This window comes from Rhea americana, unplaced genomic scaffold, assembly GCF_003343005.1.
Source record: "Rhea americana isolate MKP2758 unplaced genomic scaffold, rheAme1 scaffold_199, whole genome shotgun sequence".
Classification (NCBI taxonomy): Eukaryota; Metazoa; Chordata; class Aves; order Rheiformes; family Rheidae; genus Rhea; species Rhea americana.
In genome coordinates, this window is record NW_028186138.1 from 1,583,171 (window position 1) to 1,610,564 (window position 27,394).

Sequence of the window (27,394 nt, forward strand, 5' to 3'; positions counted from 1 at the left end):
TACTGAATTTTAGGACTTTCAGCCTAGCAATATAGAAAGCTGCGAGTCAGCAGCAGCGGAAGTGCAGAGAGTCTGCAGAGCAAGGCAGAACTTCCCCTGATGCTCTGCCAGAAACCTGAGCAGAGGCTTAGCACCAAGCCAGGCAGCGAGAGGGCTTTGAGGCAGAGGTAACTAAGGTGGGAGAAAAAATAGAAAGCAGAGAGAAAGAAAAAAAGAAGGTTAAGGGCGATTTTGGTTTGCTTGCTTTGGTTTGTTTTGGTTTGCTTAGAATTAGGGGGCAGAAAAATTTGCTTCAGTCTGGACAATTTTTGGGTACAAATAATGAACTTTTCTTCACAAGAAAATGGTATCAGAAAAATGTAAACTCTATATGAAAAAAATAGCATATGCCWGTAAGAATGCATCAATATACGCTGATGCAGCTTGTATCCATACAGAGTTTTGTTACAGCAGAAAAAGCACTTAAGTAGCAGATGTAAAGTAGACTTCACTGCATTGGGCAGATTTCCATATCTACTTTTTTCTCATCTTTTCAATTACCTTTTTAGATGCAGCTCTGCAGCCGTCTCATCTGACAACAGATTATGCTAATTGGGTTTATATAATTTCTAATTAAGGTTATAGATCTCTATATAGGTGCATATGTCAATATCACAAGCACAAATGTGCACATGTTCATACAGAATATTGTAATCCTAAAAGCAAAAATACACACTTTTGTTAGTTACTTGGCCAACTGAGAAATGTAGGCAGTTAGTCTATGAGTAATAATGTGTTATGCTTCTTTGGCTTTCTTTTCCCCTCTTGCTATTTTTTAAATCTAAAACAGAAAAAACCCACTTTGTTTAACCGTGCAGCTTCTAGATACTTTAAAAAGAATGCAGCAAAAATAAATGTTTAGGTTGAGTGTGCTCTGATCTGTTTAAAATAATTCATGGCTGTCTCACTTTGGGTAATTATTGATCAGCCTCTTATTTTTTCCTTTCCTTTCCTTTTTTTTTTTTTTTTTTTTTTTTTTTTTTTTTTTTTTTTTTTTTTTTTTTTTTTTTTTNTAACTGCAGTGTAAGCAGCTGCACTTGTAGAAGGCTTTGCGAATCTGGCTAATTTACTACAGCTCAGCTTTAGCTCAGCCACAGCAAAGCTAATGAGGCTGCTGACCTTGAAGACAGGAAGGTTACAGGCCTCACAAAGTGCATATAGTACACTAAAATATGTTTGTTTTCTGCCTTTTTATTAAAATATATTTTTAAAAAACTTTATTGATATAAATAACAAAGAGTTCAGAACAAGAATTCAGAGATTAGACAAAAACATGTTCTGTAGCTATTCTTATGAGCCTCTTACTGCAGAGCCTGTGCTGCCAGCTTGTTGAAGATGCATTCAGCTAATGTTGAGAAATTCCTTCAGTTTTCATGAAATGTAACTCTAATCCTCCTTTGACTATCCAATCCTTTATCTTGAAATCAGCTAGCCAACAGGTCGGAAATACTGCTTTGGAAAAGAAGCTGAAAATTTCCATCTGTGCCTGCCATAGTCTTAAATCAAATAATATATTCAAGCCAGACTATATTTAAAACTGGTATTCCTTTATACAGTAGATGCTATCTTCATGCAGAACATTTTTAGTTTTAATAAGTAAATCATTGACCCTGCATCATATGGCTTGTTAAAGTGTTTGATCGTCCTGGCAATATAAATTGGCTTATGTTTCTTACCTATTTCTCTGTCTTTCCTCTCCTTTTCAGCCTATATGAAATGTAGTCCAGTCTGATGGGTTTTTTTGTTATACCTTGAACAGAAATGACAAAACCAAAACCCCCCAAGGATATTACCTTCTTCCAAAATTTCATTCTTCAGTGTTCCTTCAAATGTTAGCCTCCAGTCTGAAATAACCAATAAGGGTGAGAAGGAAATGTATCTGTTCATGCTATAAATACATATCTACTAGGAATTATGCTGAGCCTTTCAATTCACAAAGAGAACTACATGTTCTCATTGTGGTAGCGACTACTTGTCACCTGATTTTGATCTAAAGGTGTTATAAAGGCTCTTTTGCCATCATCATGATTATACTTAATTACAACAGAAAAGCTCTATAATAAGCACTTTCTGGACACTATTTTGAAGAACTTACAGGGTAATACAGGTTCCTTGCTCATTACTGGCATCCTGTGAAGCATTTCTCACACTTGCTCTGAAAAATGTCATCACTGCTCTTCTGTCCTAATAGATGTCTCATACCCTGCTGTTCCTCTTTAATTCCCTAATCCATTTTGGAATAAAGCCTGCAAGAATACTGCTGAAAGAAAATGAGTCTCTAGAGCTTTCTTTCTCTCACTGTAGTTGTGCAGAGAGTGTAGAATGACAGAGTGTTTGCTAACAATATGTAAATGGCTTTCCTACAAAATCTATATGGAGCAGGCAATCCTTTTTTTCCCTCCTTTGGACAGTGAGAAAGAGGAAATAGTCTCAGATAACTATTCTGCTATTAACTCTAATTTTCTTTGTCTCTGTATCTTGTGCATCATGCTTTTAGGGTGATGATTCCACTGTAAAGACAGTTCCCCTTGGCTGACATGGCTTCCAACCCTTTTTGCATGGCTGTTTGAAGTGCGTGTAAGCCAACCACTGCTGCAGTGTGCGTTGTGCCACTGTGGACAGCACACAGATGCAATGGACACACTTAAACCAGTCTGAGGGGACCAGTTCTGCCAGGGATCATGCAAAAATAAAGCTGGATATGATCTTAAGAGTTCAACTGGCTGCCCCAAGCAAGGCAGGATCAGCTCTACCTATAGCATTACTTTTTTCAAATATTTCCAGGAATGGAGATTCAGTAATGTCCCCAGGCAATCGATCTGGCACTTCACTATCCCTGTCATTAGAAAGTTTGCCCTACTACCTAACCTGAATATTTCTCACTGCCATTTGAGGTCCTCACAGTGGGATTAACCTTGCTCAGTGAAAATTCCCACATTAATGAGAGCTCTTCACTGCTGGGGAAAGGTTTCAGATGAAATTATAAGGCATGCTACAAGTCTGCCTGTGCATTCTGCATTTCTAAAGTGCTTTAAAGCATAGGTGAAAACTCAAGAGAGGTTGCATTTCTACCTTTAGTGTTAAAAGTGCTCTGTATCTTTTAAGTATAACGGGTAGCATCTAAATGCAAGGTTATATGTGCCCAGGACTTATAATCAAGTTGTGCAGTGAGACATACCTCACCACCTCTGAGTCCTCTGGAGAAGCAGCACAGGATAGATTGGGCATCCCAGTGTCCTTCTTGTACCCGTCATGCTGGGTGGTCCCAGGAGTCATTTAACTCTTGCAAATGGAGAAACAAGATGGAGTACATCACCTTTGGCAGCGAGGTGATTAGGAAAGCTACCTACACACGACATACCTTTCCCTGGAAGAAGGTTGTCCAGGGTCCAGAAYAAAATCATGGAATGCTTTTTCTTAGAAATGGTAAATGGAAATTACCTGCTTTTGGATGTCTGTCAGACTTCCCATATAAATTCTGGGAAAAAAAAGACTGATCTATAGAACAATAATATAGTTTTAAACTTTATGTAGCTATGACAACTGATTGATAACTTGTAACTTCTCTCATCTTCTAGAGAGCATTTTGATTAACATAGTTGATTTTAATTTGAAGTTGTAAGCATAGCTACAATGACAGGGTTAAAAASAAAAATATGTAAGGATGTATTTAATCTTTYAAAAAATCTTTTAAAAGTTGAATTTTGCTTTGCTTATTATCTCATATCCAAACACTGTTCTGAATATGAGTAAGAATAAACTCTTTGGAGATAAAAGGTCAGATTTTGTCATTGGTTATATATGGCTTATATTTTTTTTAATATCAGATAATGTACATAGCTGATCTAAAAACATGTTTTTTTCCTGACTTAACAGAAGAATGTTCTTGCCTAGATTGCAAAAATACATGTATACACCAYGCTGTGAGCTTTTATTGTCTACTGGGTCTAATGATTGAACTGCCARAACTAGCAGTAGAGCTAGAATAAATAATGAACAGATGAAGAACTCATTCTTGTATGATAATCCAGAGTTCCCTTATCTATAAATAAGGATCCCAAGATTTGCAAATGAGGAGTACAAATGTAACATGAATAAATGTTAGGAAACTTACATCCCTGATAGAATGATATTATCTGACAAATAAAAATACTGGATACCTAATCTAAACAAGATGGACACACTGTAATAAATGTCTGTAGTACACTCTAAGTTAAATGTCCATAATACACATGGAACATGCTTTACATATTGAAACTTAATGCAACTGTCTCTGCTTGTGTGCATTTTTTCGTGTTTATATTCACAGAAACTATTTTTTTGTATCCAAGTTGAGCAGAAGTAATATGAGATATCCTACAGATATTTTCATCAATGATATAGTAATTGCCAATTGCTCAATTTTGGTTTATTTTAAATACAATATATTTAAATGGTATTGGGAGATCTTTATTATTATGAACTACCATTTATAATATTCTAGAAGTACAAATATTTCTTGTAGTAACTGAAATCCAGATAAGTGTGGGATTTTTTCTCTTCTAGACTAAATATTTTTACTCAGTGTGATCCCATATTTTCTAAGTGAAAAGTGCTGGCTTCCATTAGGAACAAGAGAACATGTACAGGATACAACTATGTTAATTTAGAATTAGAAGTGATAACAGTGTAGCAGAAAAATGTTTTCAGACRGCAATCCTCTTGTGTCATGTAAAGAAGGAGCACTGGTAGATATTCTTCAAAAAATATTGCAATATTTGCAAAGACACTTCAGTGAGATCTTAAAAATCAGGCCAGATTGTGAACATGATTATTCTGCTACTTACAGTCAGTGGCCTCTTTTTAGTTAAAATAAAGCAGTTGCATTTTGCATGACAGATCACTCCTTTACACATCTAGCAACTTACTCTTATCTAGCAATACCATTGAAATTAATAGATTTCCTCTCATGAGTAATTTTGTCCAAGTAAAGATTGGCATGCTTACTTCAAAGTGTTTATACTGACATAGCTAATACTAATTCTTCTTTATGTAGATTTACACTGGTAAAGCTGCATCCATAAAGAAGTCATATTTCTAAGTTCTGGCAGCTATCCTCATAAAAATTAAGACTAATACAATGGATGTGTTCGCTTGTCTTCTGTATTTGATGAGCAGAAGTTGAAATGGGACCTAAATCCATACTTGAAGCTGAATATGATGTTGGAAAAAGATATAAAAAGAGAGGAATAATGACAGTGAAATGAGAGTAATAACAGATAAAATGGTTGATGCTGATGGAACTATATAAAGTGGAATAAMCAAGGAGTCTTAAGATATGAATTATTCTTAATATACTTACATGAATTTGTTGCCTTGGCCCATCAGCTATTAGTCCACATGAGTCTTTCAACTAACATTTATACATATGATTAGGATATCTAGTGAGAAGATTAATGCAGCCCAAGAGATGAAATGTACAAATAACATTAACACTTTCACATAGACTCAGTAAAGATAAATAATCTAGACATTTCATAGATAGGAAAATCAATAGATTTCCTAGTGCAAAATTGTTATGCCAGGAGATACCTTTGACTAGAGATCAATGCAAGGATATTGAATTTTGCAGATTTTTCTTTTACTTATTGCATTAACATAGAGCATGTAATCTGATAATAAATTAGAAGCTCTGAGCATATAAGTATTCACATCCTGCATGACCACAAGAATGCAAATTCAGTTTGGGTATGGAAGGCTCTAGAAATCAGAAAAACATGGGCTTTAAACCCTGACTGAAATAAAAAAGAAAAAAAAAATCCTGTTTTAGCCTGGTTGTGAAAATAGGCCTGGAAATCATAATTTCCTAGATTATCTCTACATGGAAACTAATTGAGTTAATCTATTTTAATAATTTTGTAATGATGGTGATAAAAGACTGCTAATTATTTTCAACACATTTAAACACACCTTTTTTATATCTAATTAGAATAAATCTCCTGAGGGACTGGAAAATAAATTAACTTCTGAAACTTGATAGAAATCAGAAGTCTCTTCTATAGTAAATGAGGTGTGATTACTTTTATCCATAGTGAAAGTTAGCACTTTAGTAATTCTTCTAAACCTACAGATAAACTGAGTGACATTTCTTCATCAGTTAGGTCATWCTTATGGCCCAACAAACACTCCAAGCCAATTTATATGGTAGATAACTTTTCCATAAAATTTATTAATAATGATAAAGTTTTATACATTTTCCAATTTTCCAAGAATGTTGAAAAAAATTAAGCCTGTGCTTGTATGCATATTTCAGATAATGGTTGCTGTATATAAGATTCACAGTGTTGGTTAGTTATACTCTGCATAACCATAGCAGTCCTCTTTAATATTTCTCGCTTTTCACAGGATTCATTACTCTCATTACTAATTAATTCTCTGCAACAGATATATGGCATGAAGGTAAGGTATTTAATGAAGGACTGTAAGATATAACCTAAATGGAAATAAAAAGAAAGAGGAAAAAAGTTAATTAAAATGCAATAATTTACATCACAAAATGAAAGCTGCCTAAAAAATAAATTGTATGAAAGACCTGTTTGATATTTGGAAGTTTTGTTGACTATGGGTTTTTTTAATTAATTATGACCATACACTCTGGAAATAGTTCAGTCTCTTTTATATAGAGTTATGTTCAATGAGATAATGAGAACTAATTTTTACCTCCAAGGTATTTCATCTGGAGTATAAATGAATGTTTAGCATGATTTAAAGCTGTGTTAAGCTATTTTAACATCTGTAGTATCAGATATGGGTCAAACTTACTGTCTTAACCCCTGACATGTTCTTTGTCAGTCTTTGTGCTTATAGGGAGCCATTCTGCCAATCTTTGYTTTTAAACAAGCAGATTAAAACCAGTGAATTACATATAAATGCCTTGCATGCTAATAGATGTGTAGTTACTAAAAAAAATAGCCCCTTTTGGGTTCACAAGCAATTACCATGGAGTTTCCTATAACCAACAATGTGGGAAACTGCCCTTTTACCACAAGGTGGGTCTACTTTTTTTTTCCCCAAATGTGTAACCTAAATAGGATGAACAGAGACAGAGAAAGAAAGAACTGTTGTTGGATGCACATACACTTGCTTTTGGACTATTATTAGAAGTGTAGCAAGTCTGACAATGTAAGTAAAAGTGACTGATATGATAACAGAYAGTTTGTAGAGGGGGCTAGAGGAATGGAAAACACCATAAGAAACACCAATTTAAGAAAAGATATATGTGGAGAATTTGTCATTATTATGACAAATTCACCCAAAGAYGAAGTTTAGGAGAGATCTGCAATATAGATTCTGTGTGAGCTGCCAGATTTCCAGTGAATATAGGACCTTAAAATCTGTCAAATCAGCATCTGTCTTTCATAGCATATGAAATACTCATATTTCAGTTCCACTCTAGTAAAGGAGAAAAAGACAGCGGCCATGATCTCTGCTTTGATGTTTGCAGAAAAGCTAAGTGATCAAGGATTTTTGAAAGGGTATTAGGAAAATCACATACACTCAAGTGAAGTCTTGCCAGGCTAAATTAACTATGCAGGATAAATCTCATTTGCAAAAATGTGGAATATAGATTGCTAGATCAATAAATTAAAAGAACAGAGGTTGCTGCCTGTTTTTTGCTCATTTTCTGCCTCTTGGGAAGAAGAAAAAAAGATATAATCTGTTTACTCAGTGGAATAATTACAATTTTGAAGAGCATGCAAGTACAGTACTAAGTAGTTACCCATCAGTTTGATGTTTTACTGAACTTTAACTTATCACAAAGTCGATGTCAATCCTGCACCTAGTCAATGAGAAGAAATAAATGTCCCATTGAAGCCTTATTTTCTGTTACCATTCCCTCTGATTTAGAAAGATGATCCAAAATGAGGTTTTGRATGGTTTTTGAATGATTTTTATATATTTTTTCATTGACTTTGGGTCCTGAATGAGTTTAAATGAATGAATATTCATTTAAATGAATATTTAGAATTTTATCTTTAAGGTCTGTGGGAGGAGAATGTCTCATACAAAGTAAGTTTCTGGTTACAGGTCTTCATCCGGGACTCAGTGAAGCCTATGAGAACCTTCCTTAAGATTTTTGTGGGCACACAGCTAGTGGATAGAATGGCCACTGTTCATTTCAGCTGTAACTACACTCTGTGGCAAAATAATGGTGGAAACTATTAGTCTGCTAAAAAGGTGCATGCTGAGGTATATCTTATTGTATGAGAAAGATACAGGAGAAACAGCAAAAAAAACAGAAAAATAAAAGAAAAAAAAGCCTAAGTTGTATGTATGTAAGAAAAAAAGAGATTGGGAGATTGCTGATGAGCAGAAAAGGGGCTTGGTGCCCAGGAGAAAGCAACTTTATAGTACTGTTTGATTCCACATACGGGGCTCCAAGCAGAAGGAATCTTGATAGGGAAGGGAAGTTCCTCCCCTCCWGTTTTAGGGAGCTCACATTTTAGTGGTGGCATTGCTGGAAACAGGGCTGTAGGTCTGCTAGTCTCCCTATTAAATCAGTGTTGTGAGGGGGCCATGAATGCTCACATTTTTGGTGGTGTTGCTGTGAATAAATGGGATCACGTAAGAGAAATATCTGACTTCATCAATTTCTTTCTCCAATAGGAACAATGTATAGGACTCCAAGCCCCAGCTGACAAGTCAAGATGGGCAACAATCTCTAGATTTATAGGTTGAGTATGTATGTATATAAAAAAAGTTTCTTCTGTGAGATGGTCCCTCTGTAWAACTCCTATTTCTGTCAGCTTAGATTAGCTTTCTAAACTTTCTAGCCACTAGCTACATGCTTAACAGCACAGCCTTGTAAATCACCTGTCTCACAAAGGCACTTATGTGGAAGAGCTGAACATCTCTGAAAATCAGGCCATTTCATTTTACTGCCTATGTACGGATACAGCATCTTCAATTAGGCATATAGAAATGTTAGCAGTGGGATTTTCTGAAACTTGATTGCTGCTAGCTTATCAGAGCATGCTTAGAAGGTTTGTTTAGTGCCAGGAAAGACACTACGGCAATACTTTACTAGCCAAATGGACAGAATGACCTTTCTGAAATGGCTCAGGAATGGGACGGGGCTGACGTGGGAATATCTATGCATGCAGGAGGATACATAGAAACTCTGAAGTTCAGCTGATGCAATGAATAATTTTCAGCTAAGAAAATGAACAACCTTTAAGGGTAAGTGTAAGGAGTTGGCTTGGACTGGTAAACGTGGCTAAAAGAAGAGGACAGCAACACCAAGCATGTGCTAAGCCGGTTGCTGACAAGCTTTAAATGATGCAGCAGGCTATAGTTTTCCAATTCAGAGATAATATTCTTGAGGAAGCTGGATCCCTTTGCTTTTCATAAGCAGTCCTCTCCTGATGCCTCTTCCAAAGCTTTCAGCCCTTTGCCAGCTCTGCTGTGTGACAGGCAAAATCTGTCTGTGTCCTCTGCACTGGGTTGCTGGCTCTGCTGTGAGGCCAGTTGCTCAGGGATGAGCTCTGGCCCTTAAACAAGCACGGCTGCAGCACTCAGGCTAGGTCTTGTGATGAGTAGTGGGTGAGGTAGTCTGCAGGATTTCACAGATACTAGGTCAGCTTCCTGCAGAGGTCTGAAGATCTCTGGTTTATCTTATTTTTCAGTGAATGAGACAAGATTGTATGGGACAGATCAAATACCAGCGATATGGCTGGCATGTGCCAGGGGCTATGGCTCTGTCTGCAGCCAGCGTATAACCCCTGCCAAGGCTTGCAGCGTGGCGGGTGGCCTGCCCACCGTGCCCCATAAACGTGTGTGACCTCCCTCGAGCTGCAGAGCAGGGTGCAGGTTCTACTCTAAGGGTGTGGAACAACTTTGCCAGGCTGTCCTAACTAAACCTACAATCTGGTACCACGAACAGGGGGCAGCCACTAGACCTGGGATTCTGCAGACAGCATCCGTCCGCTGAACTCTCTCCAGATTCGTAACTGACTGTTGATATGAGTTAGGTTTCATCAAGTGGTTCAGCTGTACAAACTGCAGACACTGCTAAACGGTGTGAACTCCCCAGGGCATAAGAGGGAACAATACAGGTCTTTTTACAGTTCTAAACTAATTCCTGTGATGTGCTACGAGGGGAACAGAAGTATGATCCCCTTTTTTAAGTAACTGCAGTCTGAAATAATTAAATCTTAATTAGTGAACTGTTCTAACTTGCTCCAGCTCAAGGCTTGGGGTGCTTAGAAATGCCAGCCAAGCCATGTTTTTATTTGGATAATAAAGGGATTACTAATTTACCAAAGACTATTTAAATATTAATAGCTGAGGGCTTGTGCCTTGATTGAAGTGTGGGATTCTGCTGTCAGTGAAATCAGTGAAATTTTTGTTTTGTTTCGTTTTGTTTTTTTGTAGGATTTTAAACAGTAACAGTTCAGTGGTAAGAGAATAGTTACCTTGTGCTAACATTACTCTTGCAGCTATAAACACCAGATAGTCCTGCTATATTGACTTCTTAATTGTCACCAGTCTGCCTGTCTGTTTGAAGAAAATAAGCATCTAAAGGAGAAGGTAACCTGAAATTAATTCCAGAAATTCATGGTTGCCCTTGTCTAAAGAGCAGACTTAGAACCAGGTAACTCAGTTCTGCACCTTGGTGGCTGTGTTACAGCTGAGGTCACAGATGCCTCCTTCTCCTCTTGCAGATTGTGCCTGCTCCTCCTTGGCACTGACATATGATCTGGTTGCAGTTTAATTTAGTCGTAGGACTGGCATCGTACTCTGTGGTCTCTGCCTTCCCTCTGCTAAAGGATTCATTCCATTTAGAGGAGGATGAACAACATCCACGGTTACTGTAAGAGAGGCTGGACGGAGCTGGCAGTGAGATATAGAGGTTAAGATTATGTTAGTAAAGAAAATAGGACCAGGGCACACATTCCCATGCTAGCACATGATTGTTCAAACTGACTGACTGGTATAAACCCTGGTATGGCTTTGGACTGTACCAACTACCTCTCCCCTGACGAATGCCCCAGCACAATCTGGATGACAGCATTTGTCAGGGCTGTTCCTAAATGGCACTATGATCAAGGGAGGAAGAAAGTTTAGCCATATGGATGCAAGGTGTGCTCTGACAGAGCCTCAGGACCTCATTTCTCACTAGTCTAGACAAAGTTGGAGATGCCAAACATGTGGCCCTCTTTCTCACATGCACTGAGAAGCAAGAGCATCAGAAGGATGCCTTAGCCTTGATACTGTAATAACATAGCTGCCCACAAGCTTTACTGGCCTGAGATTTCAGATTTTTTTTTTTTTTTTTTTGTAGTAAATGCTTAGGCTATGTACAGATTCATGCTGGAAGCGGGATGATACCTTCTCTTCTAGATGCTCTGTAAAAAGTCTGCACTCTTTGTGAAGACCCACACACCATGCTTTCTGCAATGCAGGTACAGTATATCCTAAATAAAACAACAACAGCTGGCAAATGTTTACACCTTGTGAGCGCCATTCCTTGCAATCAGAGTCAGTTTGTAACTTTGCCATGAATTACATAGCAACAAAAGCTAAAAGGCATTGTTTTATTCTCTGGAAAGAAAAATGCCTCTTAGGGTGCCTGGATTATCTTTAATGCCTTTGAAATTTAGCAGAGCAATTTTCCTTGTGCTTTGGGAATTCACAGAGAGGGAAGAGCACAGCTATTGAACTGCTTTCAAGGAGTCTAAACTTAGCTAAAGCCTCTTCATGAATCCTTTCAACAATCAAGAGCACCAGCGGTAAAACAAGGTCAAAAAGACAAAAGCCTGTAGCTTGGCTTCACGCTGTGTACAAATTAGGGAACTCACCGCTATGTTTGATCTTTTAAGTAAAAAGAGTAGAGTATGGTTAAATTTACACTTTCCTTTGCCTTTCATCACTTCACCTGTGTATTGAAAGATTTGAATGGTGCCACTGCTTTATAAGTCAGCCTGTCTGGATTTCACCTACGTTTCCACACGTTCTGTTTTATGCTGTCATTGCTATATCTTGTCTTTGAACGGAAATGTTTGCAGTTTGACCTGGTGAGATTTTCTCTCCTTGTTCTCTCTGACAACCCAGCAGATTACTGGAGAATAAAATTTTTGCTCTTCTCCATAGCAGACTGAGCACCTATATTTGTTTTCTGTTAATGGGAACTCTTAGGCACCCTGGTCCATGAGCCCCATTCTGATTTCGCTGAAAACTGAGGGTGGACGGCACTACACAAAGCTGAGACTTACATGCTGATAATACCCAATTTGGCAATGAACAAAAGACTATTAAAAGGCTCTACTTGATGGGGAATCAAATTTCCTAAGCAGCCTGTCTTTTATGTGCCTTCTTTGTGGAAAGAGTTAGAACTGCTTTGTTGTTGGTGCTTTTTTTTTCCCTTTTTTTCTAAGGATTGCTACATTGCTAGTGCACTAATTAAATCTGGCCATTTGTTAAGCAATCTAAATTATCTTCATTCCCAGCTGCTGCACAATGGTACCGTAATAGTTGTTTTACGTAGATGGCTTGATTTTCATGGTAGGGTATAAGGTAATGAATTGTCTGTTAGAGAAATCTAACTATAAATGCAACAATATAAACACAGATTAAAGTAATGAAATTCGTGATCATTATAACACTGCTCTTCTATTTTATGATATAGTCAATCTGTCCTCCTCTGAAAGATAAAAAAACAGGTTTGATGACTACTAAACAAAAGAACAGATGTTGCCTGCTCAAAGTTGAATGTACAGAGTGTAAAACCATTTCATATGACCTCTTAAGAGTCCTCTGTAAAGGATACATTTATAAAATATTTTAGATTATGAAAAGAAGATAATAATAAGACTGATTATATTAAGTCTCAGCACTTAAGCTCAACCCAGTATTTGACTTTGTATTTTCTGAGGACTTCTCTGAAATTTTCACAGGCTATTGCTGACAGGAGGACTCTGTCTCTCTGAGCAAGAATATGATAGCTGCATTATAATGACTGCAAGCCTGGATGTGATACAGATGAGCAATTTACAGGAGGCTTTTCCCAGATATGGCTTTCATAGATAGATATTACAACAGAAAGACTATCTGGGAATCAGCACTGAGAATCATATCAAAAAGAAGCATTTGGGCAAAAATAAGTAAGCCTTCCTATGGTGTTGTAACATTTTTTCAGTATACGTATTGGGTATTAGAGGAAGGATATTATCCGAGCATTCTCATGTAGCTGTTGTTGGTCAGTCTCATAGCTCTGATGTGAGGCATAGAAGATAGGAGTCACGTGAAAAGATGTAGCTTCACAGAGTGGGCCCATCCCTGTATCAGCTAGTTGTCTGAACTCCCTTTGTAGTCAATGGAGAGAAATGCACATACAAAAATAGACAACCCCTTAGAGTCAGCAAGGGAAAAAATAAGGACCTCCAGAAAATGATAATCTCATCCTGTCTAATGTAGGTGGGTATAAGGTAAGTATTTATCATCTTCCACTAGAGTCATCTCTCTAGTGACCAGAAGAGGAACTTTAGGTGACTAAGGGACATGACTGAGTTTTAGTTGTCTAAGATCTGGTGAGATGAATCTTGTTCAAACATTAGTGGAATTATGTCAAAATACAGTGTACAATATGGCTTATTTTCCTCTGAAACATATAACCACTTTCAGCCATTTATGCTGCATATATACTAAAGGGTGTACCATGGTTTTAGAAATACTGGGATTATTAAAGTTCTCCAGCATTTGAAAATATGTGAAGCCTTCTGCACCCATTCCTCAAACTCTGTCTCTCAAGATGAAACACTTTCTCTTATTCTCTTACCTTTTCTCTCCATCTCTCCACACTTGTCTGTGATGGTAATGTTAGACTGTAGCTTACTTTCTACCTGACCAGCCTGATTTTATTTCCAGGTTTTGAACAAGTTAGTGATTGTGGCTCAGGATGGATGTTCTTATTCTTTGATCAAAATATGATTTTTGAAGTTCTATATATCTTTTCATATCAGCTAAGGTTGCAGCTTTTGAAAAAATCTAAAGGAGACAAAATCAAACCAAAACAAATCCCAAAGTGTCTCCTCCATGAAGGAGAAATTAAAGTAGCTTTTTTGCATCTCAAAATTCTAGGTGATTATTATTAATTCAGTTGGTGAAAGCAGTCCTCACAGAAATGACTTAATGTAAAATGAAGTAAGGTAAATGACTCAGAAAATAATTCTTTTGTATTCTGTGCAAAACTGGTTTTGTTCCTGGTTTTCTGCTTTCTGGTCCAAATGACATGGAATGCAGATGAGAGCAGTAGACTCAGTCACAAAGGGAAGAAGGTGTTTAATAGTGCAAAGCAGAAGCCATTTCAGCTGTAGTGCTGGTATGTTCCAAGTGCTGGTCTATTTAGTTGCCACCCCTTAAAAAATATTTGCCCCAGTAAATCTGATACATGCTGTTCGAAATTACATCTGGTACATGCTGTTCCAAATTACATGAATCCTATGCAGCAGATTTCCTCAGTATATTCCAATACCTGGTTTCTCTCCAGCTATATTAGGTCCCACTAATGCTTGGATTTGTCAAAATACAGTGACTTTGGATAAAATGAGAAGGATAGGGAAGAGAAAAAGAAAAATCACAATCATTTCATTTTTTATGTTGTTCAAAGAAATTGAGCCTTTTTTTCATGCAAATACTGAATTTGAAAAGCAACCACTTTCTGATAACTTTTAAAATGTCTCTAATGCTCAGTTTTTAGAATGTCATATGGCAAAGAGGGAGGTGTTTTTTTGTTAATAGGTATGCTCACATTTTTGCCTATATAAACCTTCTCTCTTGAGTAAAATGTTATTATGAAAGCAATAGATTATGTCTGCCTCCTAAAGCAAATCAGGACTTCCTTGTTTGCTTTACAGCATTATCAGAATGTCCTTTTTGAACACTCAACTATTTCATCAGTGCTAGATCTGAATTCTGTAAATTAAATGGAAGATTTTAGTTTGATTATGGAGTCACAGAAAACCTTAACCTGATTTCAGTAGAATGCATTGAAGTTGAACCTTTTTCACTAGTGGGCCCTGTAGAGGCTTTTTACAGAAAGCCTTTCTGTACTTTTAGCCTGTAGATCTCAAATCACTTTTTTTTTCCTCCATGGTATGATATATCACAGGTTTTAGGTATCAAAAAATGTGTTCCAGTTAGATGGAACAACCCCTGCCCAATAAGAGTGTCAATTATACTGCTTTTTTCATGATTACCTATAGACTGAGTGAAAAAAAATGTATGTCCTTTACTGATCTTACCTTAGAAGATAAATGCTTCTCAGCAGACAATGAGCCTCAGACAGGCAAAGTGATAAGAAGTTGTACCTCTAATGGAAGAGAAAAAAGAATTGCCATTTCTATTTGTCGATGACCTGTTTCTTCTTCCAAAGCTGAAAAGGAGAGAAATTGGAATCTTGCTTTTTTGTTATTATTAACTGATGTATGATACTTATTCTTACCTTCATTAGTTCTCAAGATATTAAAGTTACAGATTATTGGCATTTTATATTTTAACTATTTATTCAGCTAATAGGAATGTACAAAATATATATACAAAATGCATAAAATCAGGAGGAAAATCTCATATTTCATATTAATTTTACTTATGAGTCCATTTACAAACTGCTTGTGAGCCCAAAATTAAACAATAGACATAATTAGGTATTTGCCATGAAGTAAGAAGAAATCTTTTCTAACAAATTGCTGAAGACTTTTTTGTTGGGCAGGGAGAGGCATTAGCATGTAGACTGTTCTCTGTTAAAAGTAGTTAAAAACATAGTCTCTAACTCTCATCAAAGTTCCAATTTACAAAAATCATGTTTACTGAAAATTTCACAAGGTCTGACAGTTTTGTTTACTTTTTACTCAAAAGTCCCAAACAATTTTATCACTTAGTGAATGAACTCCTATAAAATATATGTGATAAAATTTCAATAGAAATATTATGTGCAAGTTTTGTATTTCTTTCTTTCATTTTACTTCCCTTTTCTTCTCTAAGTCAACTTTTGAGTAAAAGGCCAAAGTCTTTGTAGTATCTGTTGTTAGTAGTAGCCTTGATGGTCTAAGGATATGAGCATGTCAGGATTCATAGGGAGAGACAATATCGCTATTTGACTGGTTTAGTAGGAAAAATAGACTGGCTTTCAGCTGCACAGACAATACCTGAATATTCAGGTATCTCAGTATTTGTTTGTTTCTTCCAACAACTCTCTACTTTGAATTTCCTGCGCTCTGTTGATTCTTTTTCTAGTTGGACAGTCATCACAAAGATTTGTTTTAAACTTTCATAGACAAAGGTTTGTTTTCAACTTTTATCTTACTCTGAACAATATCAACTAGAAAAGTATAGCTTGACACAGTTTTGTGGTATTATGTGCTATACACATTTTGTAGTGCACATTTTTTTAAAAAATGAAATTCAATATGTTCTTTTTTAAGAACGTAAGACAAATTTACAAATAAAATTCTGGTCTTTTTGAAGTCAGTTTTGGCACTTGCTACCGTACATCTAGAATTTCACCTTTCATGTGTGAGGCTTGTTTGGTTAATCATCCGTGCCTGAAGACCAGGATCTTATCAGGTTCTGAAGCAGAACCACTAGTGTCATAGCAGTTGTATTGATTATTGAGTTACACATATAACCTCGGGAGTTATTAAGGAAATATGATTACAGTTTTAATTTTGATGCACTAAACCTATAGTTTATTACACACGCCAAGCAATATACCTGTTGTACAAGTAATACAGTATCTGGGGCTCTGCTACTAATTGTATATAGATCCCTTTACCACCATCTGACTACGGATATATATAAGGGAGTAAAGAACAGATATGACTTGCAGAAGTACAGCTTGAATTTTGAAAACAATATACATAATATTAATCTAATATGTAAGCAGAGCATATTAACTGTGGTTGCTGTGCGCTTTAGAAAGTTCAAATCTGTAAGTGTGAAGCTTGCTGGCTGGATTTGGCTGCCCCTGGAAGGCAGGCACCTCCCACTTGAACTTAGTTGTGCAGTAGATGGTARGCTGCACTGTCCTGCCAAGCCAGATGCAGCACTTTACACATGTAGAAATATAACTTAAGGCCACATCAAAAATTAGCCTGGTCCTTGTAAGCTAAGCAATTTTTTGGAGTATGTCACTTTGATGTTTAAATATCTGGTTCTATTAAAGTTCCTTTGAAGGCAGTTTTGTAGATCTTGACTATAACTGTTTACTTGTTTATGTCAGTCACACAGCTTGAGGTGAAAGAAAGAATTAACTACAAGTACACACTAGGAGCTGCTGGGACAATCTATTATACATACATTAAAATCTAAATTTTAGCCCAGTTCTAAAGAAATACAAGTGGATCATCTGTCACTTACTTTGAGGAGGACCTACATTTACAAAGACATCAATTTGACATTGTAAAACAAAAATTGTGAGAAATCCAAAATAGATTTTAAGGGAGCAGAGAGGAATATTTTATGGTCCTTGTGTGATGAGTGAGGGAGAGAACACAAAGAAGATACTTATGTTTTCAAACTCAAAAGAACTTCTAGTACTGATCACTTAGAAACTGAGAAATTTGATGTGTTCTTCTAGTTGCTTATATAGATCACTCTTTTTCCTTAAGTGCTCCCTTAGGTTAATGAAGAGCTGAAATGAATAACAGTATAAGTTACAAATAAGTAATTCACTATAAGATTTGCTGAGTGTCTGAACTTGTTTAAGACTTGTCATCTCAGCCAGGCATTTGAGAATGGGATGTTACACTTTGGACTATGCTTAGGACCATCAGTGATGTTTATTGATGCTGAACATTCCAAAATATTAGTACTTGGTTTGAATCTCTAAGAATTACACATGTGACCATGGCATGATATAAGCACAAACTATTTCTCTAGCTAGTAATCACCACATTTTTGAAATCTTGACCGTCTGTGGCAGATTTCCTATTGATTTCAACGACATAGGATTTTCACAGAAAAAGTTCAACAGAGACCATGAATGGACAGATACTCAACTAGAGAATTCAGTGGCATACATAGCAAGTTAATGTTAATATACTTGCGGTATGTTAAATCAGCAAAGACTTCAACACATGCCTTTTATTTCATATGGTTACTATAGAGCAAAATGAAGGAAATGGTCTAGATTTAAAAAAATCTTTAAGACCTGTTTTTTCTTTTTTCCTCCTTCAAAATGATCATAAACCTCTTGTATCTGAAAAAAAATATTCTATGTTCTAAGAATTGTTCATTAAGAGAATTATTTGATAACAGACAGTTGGACTGGGATTTACCCCACCTAACTTCAACTACATAAAAATTAGGAATCTAGTTGAAGTTAATCCTCTAGACTTACACTATAGTCAGTTGAAGGAGAAAGTCACACTGAGGATGACTCATTCCACTTATCCACTTATTTTAGGCAACTAAGATGGGAGGAATTTCTCTCTTTGGAGGCACCAATTTCTCTTCAACAGCTGTGCAGGAAATCTGCACTGACAATCTAAATTAGACAGTTAACTTTTAGATTGATAAAGTGAAAAGAGATGACTCCTTCCTTCCATAGTTCAAAACTTCAGAAACAAACTAAAAGATTAGGCTTCTCAGGGTTTATTCTTGAATTTTGTGAAAATAAAGAGTCTCTGAATTTTATAGAATTGTGGAATAATGGAGCACAAATGGGACCTCTCAGGGCCATCTGAGCCAACCTCCCATCTAAAACATGACCGACTTATACAGACTGCTCAGGGCCTGTTCTGGTTCAGTTCTCAGTAATACCAATCATAGGGCTACACAGCCTCTCTGTGCATCCTGGTCCAGTGTTTAACCAGTATCATGACATTTTTTTTTTCCTACTGTTCCTTTGTGCCAAGAGAGGAACTGACTGGATAGCAAGAATTTGCCTTTTGCAATTTGTCTGATGGCTCTTGTCCTCTCACTGTGAGTTTCTAAGATGTCTAGATCCTTTTTCTTTATAAACTGCTACTGCACAGCCATAGACAGGAACAATACCTCCTTTTTTCTTCTCTCCTCACAGAATCACAAAATCACAGAGTCACAGAATGGCTGAGGCTGGAGATTACCTAGTCCAACATCCCTGCTCAGCAGGGTCACCTAGAGCATGGTAGACAGGGTTGCATGGTAGACAGGCCTTGAAGATCTCCAGAGAAGGAGACTCCACAACCTCTCTGGGCAACCTGTGCCAGTGCTCCGTCACTCTCACAGGGAAGAAATTCCCCCTCACGGTCAGGTGGAACTTCCTGTGCTTCAGTTCATGCACGCTGCCTCTTATCCTGTTACTGGGCACCACTAAGAAGAGTCTGGCCTCATCCCCTTGACACCCTCCCTTCAGGTACTTGTACACACTGATAAGATCCCCCCTCAGTCTTCTCTTCCCCAGGCTGAAGAGGCCCAGCTCTCGCAGCCGTTCCTCATAGGGCAGATGCTCCAGCCCTCTGATCATCTTGGTAGCCCTATGCTGGACTCTCTCCAGTAGCTCCATGTCTCTCTTGTACTGGGGAGCCCAGAGCTGGATACAGTACTCCAGATGTGTATCCTGCAGGCTGCACAAGCCCAGCTCCCCCACTGTCTCCTCTCAGTAAGTGTCTCACTCAGCAAGTGCTCCAGCCCCAAAATGTCCTGTTGGACTCCACCAAACTCACCCCAGTTTAATAATGTCATTCTTTAACTGGGGTGGGGTGCTTAAAACCTGATACAGCACTTCAAAAGCAGTCTCACAAGTACCAAGCTTGTTTTGGTGCATCTTGCCTAGCTATAGCATATTATGTGTATATGAATGTTTGAATGAAACAGATTAAATATGGCAGAACTCTTTCTGCTGTTTATATCTAAGTGACACAATGTTCATGTGAAACCCGGGGGTAAAATTTGTCTCTTAAATACTGAGATTCATAAATTGCTCACTGAAAGCCTGGATTTGCTTTCACTGTATCAAAGAGAGGAAATTCTTCAAGCCTCTGAAAAATTAAAGTGTTACATCAACCAAGTTCCTCAAATACACAGCATACCTATATATTGGTTTAAAATTCCATTTTTAATAACATGCACATGAAAGCAAAACTATTCCACTGAAATCTGCGAGGTTATTCTCAGTAATGGCAATGGAAGTGTAAGCACAATCTAAATCAGTGTCTGGGAAAAATAGTTGCTATATCTGAGACATAGAAAATGTTTCATTATGTTGTCTAAGTAATAACTTGACATTACATTGTTGTTTGAAGATTGTTCCAAAACTTGCTGTTTCTTGAGTGTACCATAGCACCTGCAGGGCTGACATATGTGCAGTGAATGAGAGATCGTCTGGAACAAAGCTGCCTTTTAGCCTAGAATAAATGTCACTTGTTCTTCAACCACAAACAACAGAGTAAAGATGAAAGCCAGGTAAATGTTTCATAGTATCAAAAGTGATTATAACAATAAGACCTTACAGGGCATATGATTTAACTGCCTTTCCAGAATCCAGGGCATTTGTCCGTTCTTTATTTCACAGTGACCTAATTGTGGTTAACTAGCTTTGTTTTACTAGCTGAGGAAGACATTGCAGCTGATCTTACGAAGCTATGCAGGACAGTATCTAAATAAAGCATCTTCTTTCTTTGCCTGGCTACTCACGTTTGATAACGGAGAGTGAGGGAACACTAAGCAGTGTCTAAAGGGCTCTTGCTCACCTCCTGTCTGTGCAGAGTGGTGTGTTACTGTTACGTGTTGAGTGTTACCAGTGATGCCTGGTGAACCTCTCCCCACCAGGCAGTCTCTCAGGTGACTGTGACCCATGGGAAAGCACTGGGTGGCAGGAGAGGGACAGCAGAGCTGGGCTGGGGAATATGCTTTCTGGCAGGGATAATCTGAGAGTGGTACCTACCTAACAGGCTCCTGTGCACCCCTGTGACTGTCATCTCACCATGGCCTTCTGGCCAGGCTGACCACCACTGTGGAGCACACGAGATTGCAGCATAGTGTGGGTGCATTAGCCTTGTCTCTGAGAAAGGATAAGGAGGGAATGACCTGCCTGCAYGAGCCTTTCACTCAGTTTCTGAGATTTGACAGGACCATTGAGAGCCTAAGGAATAAAAATAGACAAATGTGATATTTTAGTCCTTGGCCCCTTCTGTGAGGGCATGATATGAATAAACCAGGCTGTGGCAAAATCGCTATTCAGCCCTGAGCCTGCCAGATGTTTTCATGTCCTTTAAAATGCGTATAAGTGAAGGTCTTTGACAGTATAAAAATTAAAATTGGCCCATTAGTTGAAACATTTTTGGATACTTTGTAAGCTAGAAAGGGTTGGAAAGAAATCTGCTGGCAAGAATATGGTTGCTGGCATAGTGAATCATATCATTTCTGATAATACAGTCAAGAAATACCATTTTATAGGCCAGAAGACTGTTTCTGAAAAAGAAAAAAAAAAGAAAATAATTTTGTCTAGCTTGGCAGCATGATTGTCATATAATAGAAGCAGTGTGTGCAACAGGGAACACTGAAGAAGGAAGAAGATAACTAAGGAAGAGCTCACACTCCAGGAGTTTCTTGTTGAAAACAGCTCTGAGAAGCAGACAAATAACCATGAAGAAGGGTGATGATTGATTTGGGACTGGATTTGAGTTCGGTTCTGCGTTTGGGCTTCTGGCACCATACAGCATCTTTGAAAGCTAGTGAAACTTTAATTTTTCTTCACCCACTTGGGAAAGGTCATCTCAGGGCTTCCTGTGATACCTGGATTTTCTTGACAGAAATATCTGTGCGGGCCCAATGTTGTATGCACCTAATGGGCCCAACACTTTTGGGAATTACCAGAATGGTTCTTCATAGTAAGTTAGGCATCCTGAGAATGCCAAACATGAAACAGAAGCAAAGATCATCTGTGAAGTCCAGGCACTAAAATCAACTCTCTCTCCTCCCAGAAGTGTCAGACTTCTGAATTTATGCTGAAGAACAGCTTTACCTCTTAATATTTCTGTGGTTTCTAGATGCTAGGCAACTCAGAAAGCATAGAAAAAACACAGGTGGTATTTTTAAGTTGTCAAAGTGAGCATGATGGAAAAAAAAGAAAAAAAAACTTTTGAAAAGAATTGTTATGGAAGAATAGCAGGAAGTGGGACCAAAGGGATGCCATGAAAGGCTGCCTGGAATTCTTGAGAGGAATAAATTCTGTGCAAGAAGCCTTTTTTCCTTTTTATTTCAAGCTGGTTCTGTTTATCACTTCAGCAAAATTTCCTGGAGACAGTTTGCCTTTTTTTCAGGGTTGAGAAACCCCAGGAAGAATCCCATCTTTTGTTTTCAAAGAGCTCTGTAGATACATAGGCCTGCTACAGAGGCAGCATATGTGCAGCTGAGCAGGAGATAACAAGTTTTCTGCTAATATTTACACTAAAATACAGCAAATTTTCAGCACAAATACTTCATTTATCTGTAAATATACTATGATTCATTATTAGAACTGACTTCTCAGTTAAATTTTCTAAGTACTTTTTACAGAGTTGCTGCTGGTCTCACCTAACTTAGGAAAACCACTAAAGACAAGTATGGCCTGCCCAGAAGTAATGTCTTTATGTAAGACCGAAGAAACAAGGAGTGGAGAGAACAGGCATTCCTTAAAATGGGTCAGCATTGCTGGCGTGACTTTCTGTCTCAGGAGGTCAATGAGATTTGCTTAATGTTATTTATGGTGATATTTTCAGGATTTTAGGAGAGCCTGAGAGGTTCTCCTCAAACAATCGTATGTTATTTTTTCATTAGTCTTATTTTGAGACTTATGATATGGCTTCCAGTCCCTGATATTCTTCTGTTGTAACCTGCTGCCAGAGCTGACATGCCCCCCATGGTTATAAGAAAACAAAACTCCTAGGTATGATGTACACACAGAATGAATTTAATAACTGCACTTACATTCAAGGTTCTTCTAAATGTAGCTAGTTTTTAAAGCATTTCTGGAGTGCATTTTCCTCCAGGTGTCAATACATACCTCAGACTTGTTAAACACAAATAACCTATTAAGTTACCAACAGCTTAACAGTGAGTATAAGATTTCCACCTCCTTTCTTATACATTTCAGGTACCAGCAAATGAGAGCTCCTAGGGCTAAAAGTGAGTCACAGAGAAGCCATTCTGGCCATAGTAAATTAAGACCTCTTCATGGGTTTGTTGAACTGTGATGACAGTTACTGCTGGGAGACATTAAAACCTGTGAAAAGTGCCTATTGAGTGGCTGGAAGAAAGGGAGAAAAACCATCAAAATTTTCAGGGAGTCTGGTTGGGTGAGGACTCCACCATTAAAAGACAAAAATGTAGTGAAGAAGAAAAGATTTGTCAAAAATTCTGGTAAAGGTAGATCATATCTGTGTCTGTACTTCTCTGCATGGGAAAAAGATTGAAACTCAAGCTTTGGCAGAATCTCTACCAGGTAAACTAACAAAATTGAATTGTAGAGGACACCTACCTAAAAAGCCACATACAGTGCAGACGAGTTTGCACTGATTTGTATTATGGTAGCTCTCCCCTCATCCAAACTTTTTGTCTATAAAGACAGAGGGCTAGAAATATTTTTTCTGTGTTCCCCACTTATCATTGAAATGAAGTAACCATGCAGAGCAAGAGTAAACCCTTTTCAAAAGTGGAAATAATCTTAAACTGTAAAAGGACTTTGCAGGATGAAAAAAAAGGGGGGATATTGGCAAAGATTAAAATACTCATTTTTTTTAGAATAAAATCTAAATAAATCCAGAAATTAAATTGTTTTTTGAAGTAAAGAATGAAAAAGAAAATAAAATATATTTTTTAGCAGGTATGTGTTTTTCCAAACCTTACCACTTTATAAAAAGTAGCAATAACAGCGTAAGAAAGCATGTGACACTGGCTGGTTTGGCATTCAAGGAAAAGAGTATTTATTTTCTTTAGGCACAGGCAGCAATACAGTTCAGAGGTTTCATTAAAAATGAAAGAAAATACAAATAAAAATAGGGCATACATTTTTATTATGGAAATTTGGGTTTCAAGTTTCTTTTTTTTTTTTTTGAAAAAAAAGGCAGAACTAGCACAGTCTAGTCTGAATTATTTTTGTTTATTTCCTGATTTGTGAGCTTTTAGTAGGCATTTTCAAGTCTCCCTCCACAACAGTGAGGGCTGATAAAGCTCATATTTATTACTTTAATGACCTGAGATTTCCACATAATCACTTAACTTGAGGATCAGGTTTTCAAGCGCAGCATTAAATATTGCAGTACAACTTATGTTATCTGATAAGACTGTTTCCTCTACAAAACTAACCAAAGTGCTATTGCACGCTCCAGCAAGTACAGCGAAGTTAAGTGACTTGGCATGTGAGGGTCTTAACTGGTGAAGAGGAACATTTTTTAAAAAAAATAAATTTTCTCTAAAAAGACCTACAAAGCGACTATCTATTTCCCATGGTGTCAGAGCAGAAACATATTGATATCTGAGCAGGAAAGATAAGCCCACTGGCTAGATGCTCTTATCTCATTTAGAAAACAGCCTCGTGACTGAGAGAAAGAGTTAAAGTAACTGCTTTTTCCAAACAGGAAAATCTACCAATGTAACTGGCCTGCTTGCTTGACTTGAGCAAATGCTATTCCCCTCTTAGGCTGGTGGAGCCATTAAGTGATTTAGATAATAAGCTATTACTTGTTGACTTCCTATCACTGCTATGAGAGAAAACAGAAGCAGACTCCTGTCTGGAAATTCCTAAAGAACTGGGGATTCATCTCATGAGGAGCCTGGTGCAGCACCTAATGTTTGCCAGATCCTCATGACTACTTGATGACTCCTACATTTACTTATAAAAGGATTAATTGAATTGACACAAGAATATTCCTTTTACAGTACAAGCAAACAAGCAAATAAGTAAAAAAAAATTGTTAGACATTTGTAGTAGTCAGATTAAATCTCCATCCTAGCAAGAGGTAGCTGTCTCCTTTCTGATCTGTGTGGTAGACAGCCTGTTTCACCTAACAGATTGCCCTTTCCTGTGCTCCGCAGCAAAAAACAGCTCTGTTCTGCAGCAAAGTCGTATATCGTAGATATGACGAGAATTATTTTAACCATGTGCTCCGGTGGTGTTAACATCTAGCTTGTTCTGCATCCAAAGTGCTTTCCTTAGAGCTACTGCCGGTACCTTAGTACCTTAGTCAAATGGTCTCACAACCAAGTTTTTAAAATTGTAGACCTTTAAAGTTAGGAAAAGAATAAGTCTTCAGTAAACACTGAGTTTTAAGACAATGAACAAATAGGTAATCAGTAATAAATCAAAGACTTTAAGCTAGTTTTCTCTGCTTTCACATGTTCTAATAGGCTATTTGTTGACATTACTAACTGTTGATTAGATCATGAAAACTCAAACCATCTCACCTGAATTAGCTATCGGTATAAAACTTTACAAATTTAACTCTGTTGTTTAATGCTGAGGTATTTTTCCAATACACTTGCTAATAAATATCACCAGTGTGACCCCCCCTCCCAGCACCTCCAGCACCCTGCTTGTTTTGCAGATATGAATTTACTGAAAGAAGGCTGAGGATCCTATCTTATGTTGTATGCCCCACTAACACCATCTAGAAGGGTATTTACCCTCGTCAGGATTCAGTCTTTGTCATGCATGTGTACAGCTACCATCCATCCACCACAGTCATCAAGGCTATTCCTGTTGCTGCCCTGTGACAGTAAACSCACACTCTGGCTGTCAGATAATGCYCCATAAAAGCTAGGTAATGCTGGGCTTGCGCAGACCGAAGAGCTCGGCCGGGCTCCAGCTGCAGCATGCGGAAGCGAGCACACTCGTAGACCTCTGCAGGACTGCACCCACCAGTGTCACTCTACCTTCATTGTTCTCTGCGCCTTTCAAATCTGTTTCATTTGTTGCTCTCTGGGTGATTTGTTCCTGCAAGCTGTTCAGCAGGTATATTCCTCTGCACCAGTCTGGCTTCTGTTTTCAAGGTCAGTTTACCCATGGAAGGTGATACTACTGTTGTTCTTCCCAAGGGACTTCTACTAAAAAAGCATCATTACACTACAATCAAGCCACTGCCAAGATTTACGATCCTGGAAACTTGTTTTGACACTGTTGTTTTTAAGCGAGCCTGTGTTATCAATCTGTAGAAAAGGGGAAGGCAGTGTTTGCTAACTTACCTTGCTGTTAGGTCACTACTTCACATATCAATGTTGTGACTGCATTTCAGTTCATATTTGTGAAGCCCTGGTAAAATGTTTAACACCTGAGAATGCTGAAGATTAATATTATTTTGCCCTGCTGAGCACACTGCTACTTTAATGGGACAGGGTGGTCTAAACTATTCTTGACAGCTCCTGGATAAGCAAATAAATAAAATCAAGCAAGCCCTCATTGGATTTGTTTCTGCAAGCAAAGGACTGAGTGTTATCTGGCAGAAGGGCATCCTTCCTTCTGCATGTGTTTGCTTTAAAATAGTTTGAATCATGACATAACTTGCAAGAAAAGAGCTAAAGGAGCTGTCTTCACATTGCTTTGCAGCTCTGATACCTTGCCATCTTTATAGTAGGTGCAGAAATGTTACTACTTGTGATTTCTTTTCATTTTGGACTAGTAACTGCTGATTTGAGGAACTGGAGGCACCAGAAAAACAATGGCAGGGCAACAGTCAGCTACAGTGAGGGTTTACGCTGTGGGACGGATGGGTTGAGCTTTGTATTCCCCTTTGTGCTTTCTTCAGCCCCATCTCTAACTGTGCTGGAGTCTGATTTGAGAAGTAAGAGCCCTGAGAGATGAATATCAGTTCAGGGATGGCTCTTGTCTTCTTGCCTGGTGCAAGTGCACTACAATAAGCATTTAAAGAAATGCATTTCTTTTGTTATCTAGGAGTCACRGACATGCTTATGTCTGGACTGCCCCACCTCATCTCATTGTTAAAATGGGATYGTACACCACGTGCTCCCTAAAACACACGTCTGCAGGCAAGCCACAGACACTTACTCTAATTAGTTGTCTTTGAAATACAGTATAATGAGTAATACAGCCAGAAAAGAAGAAAGTAATTTGGAAAATAGCAGAGAGAAGGGGTACGGTACTTTTCAAACACCATATTGCTGTATTTGTTTCTGCTTGGCCATATTAATAAAGATTAACAGTCAAAGACAGAAACAATCTATCTTTTTCCAACAGTTTCAGAGTAAACTACAATGAACAGAGGGTTTTTTCTTATTTTATTGCTTGCTTGAAAAAAGTTACAAAAATAGCTCACCTTCTCACATGTGCAGTCTTTATTTTCACCCACTGCAAGAAATTCCTAGGCAGTGCAATTTCTCATGGTTCCTGATTTCAGCAAAGGGG

The 27,394-nt window shown here is 37.7% G+C and overlaps 1 long non-coding RNA gene across 1 annotated transcript; it reads right to left on the reverse strand.

Annotated features, from left to right (window-relative positions):
• Positions 1–26,006, reverse strand: LOC146596834 (uncharacterized). The gene is made up of 4 exons (XR_014895608.1): positions 25,909–26,006; positions 3,218–3,321; positions 1,833–1,883; positions 1–171 (listed from the first exon to the last, which is right to left on the reverse strand). It is a non-coding gene; the product is annotated as an uncharacterized LOC146596834 (long non-coding RNA).
• Positions 26,007–27,394: the final 1,388 nt, after the last annotated feature.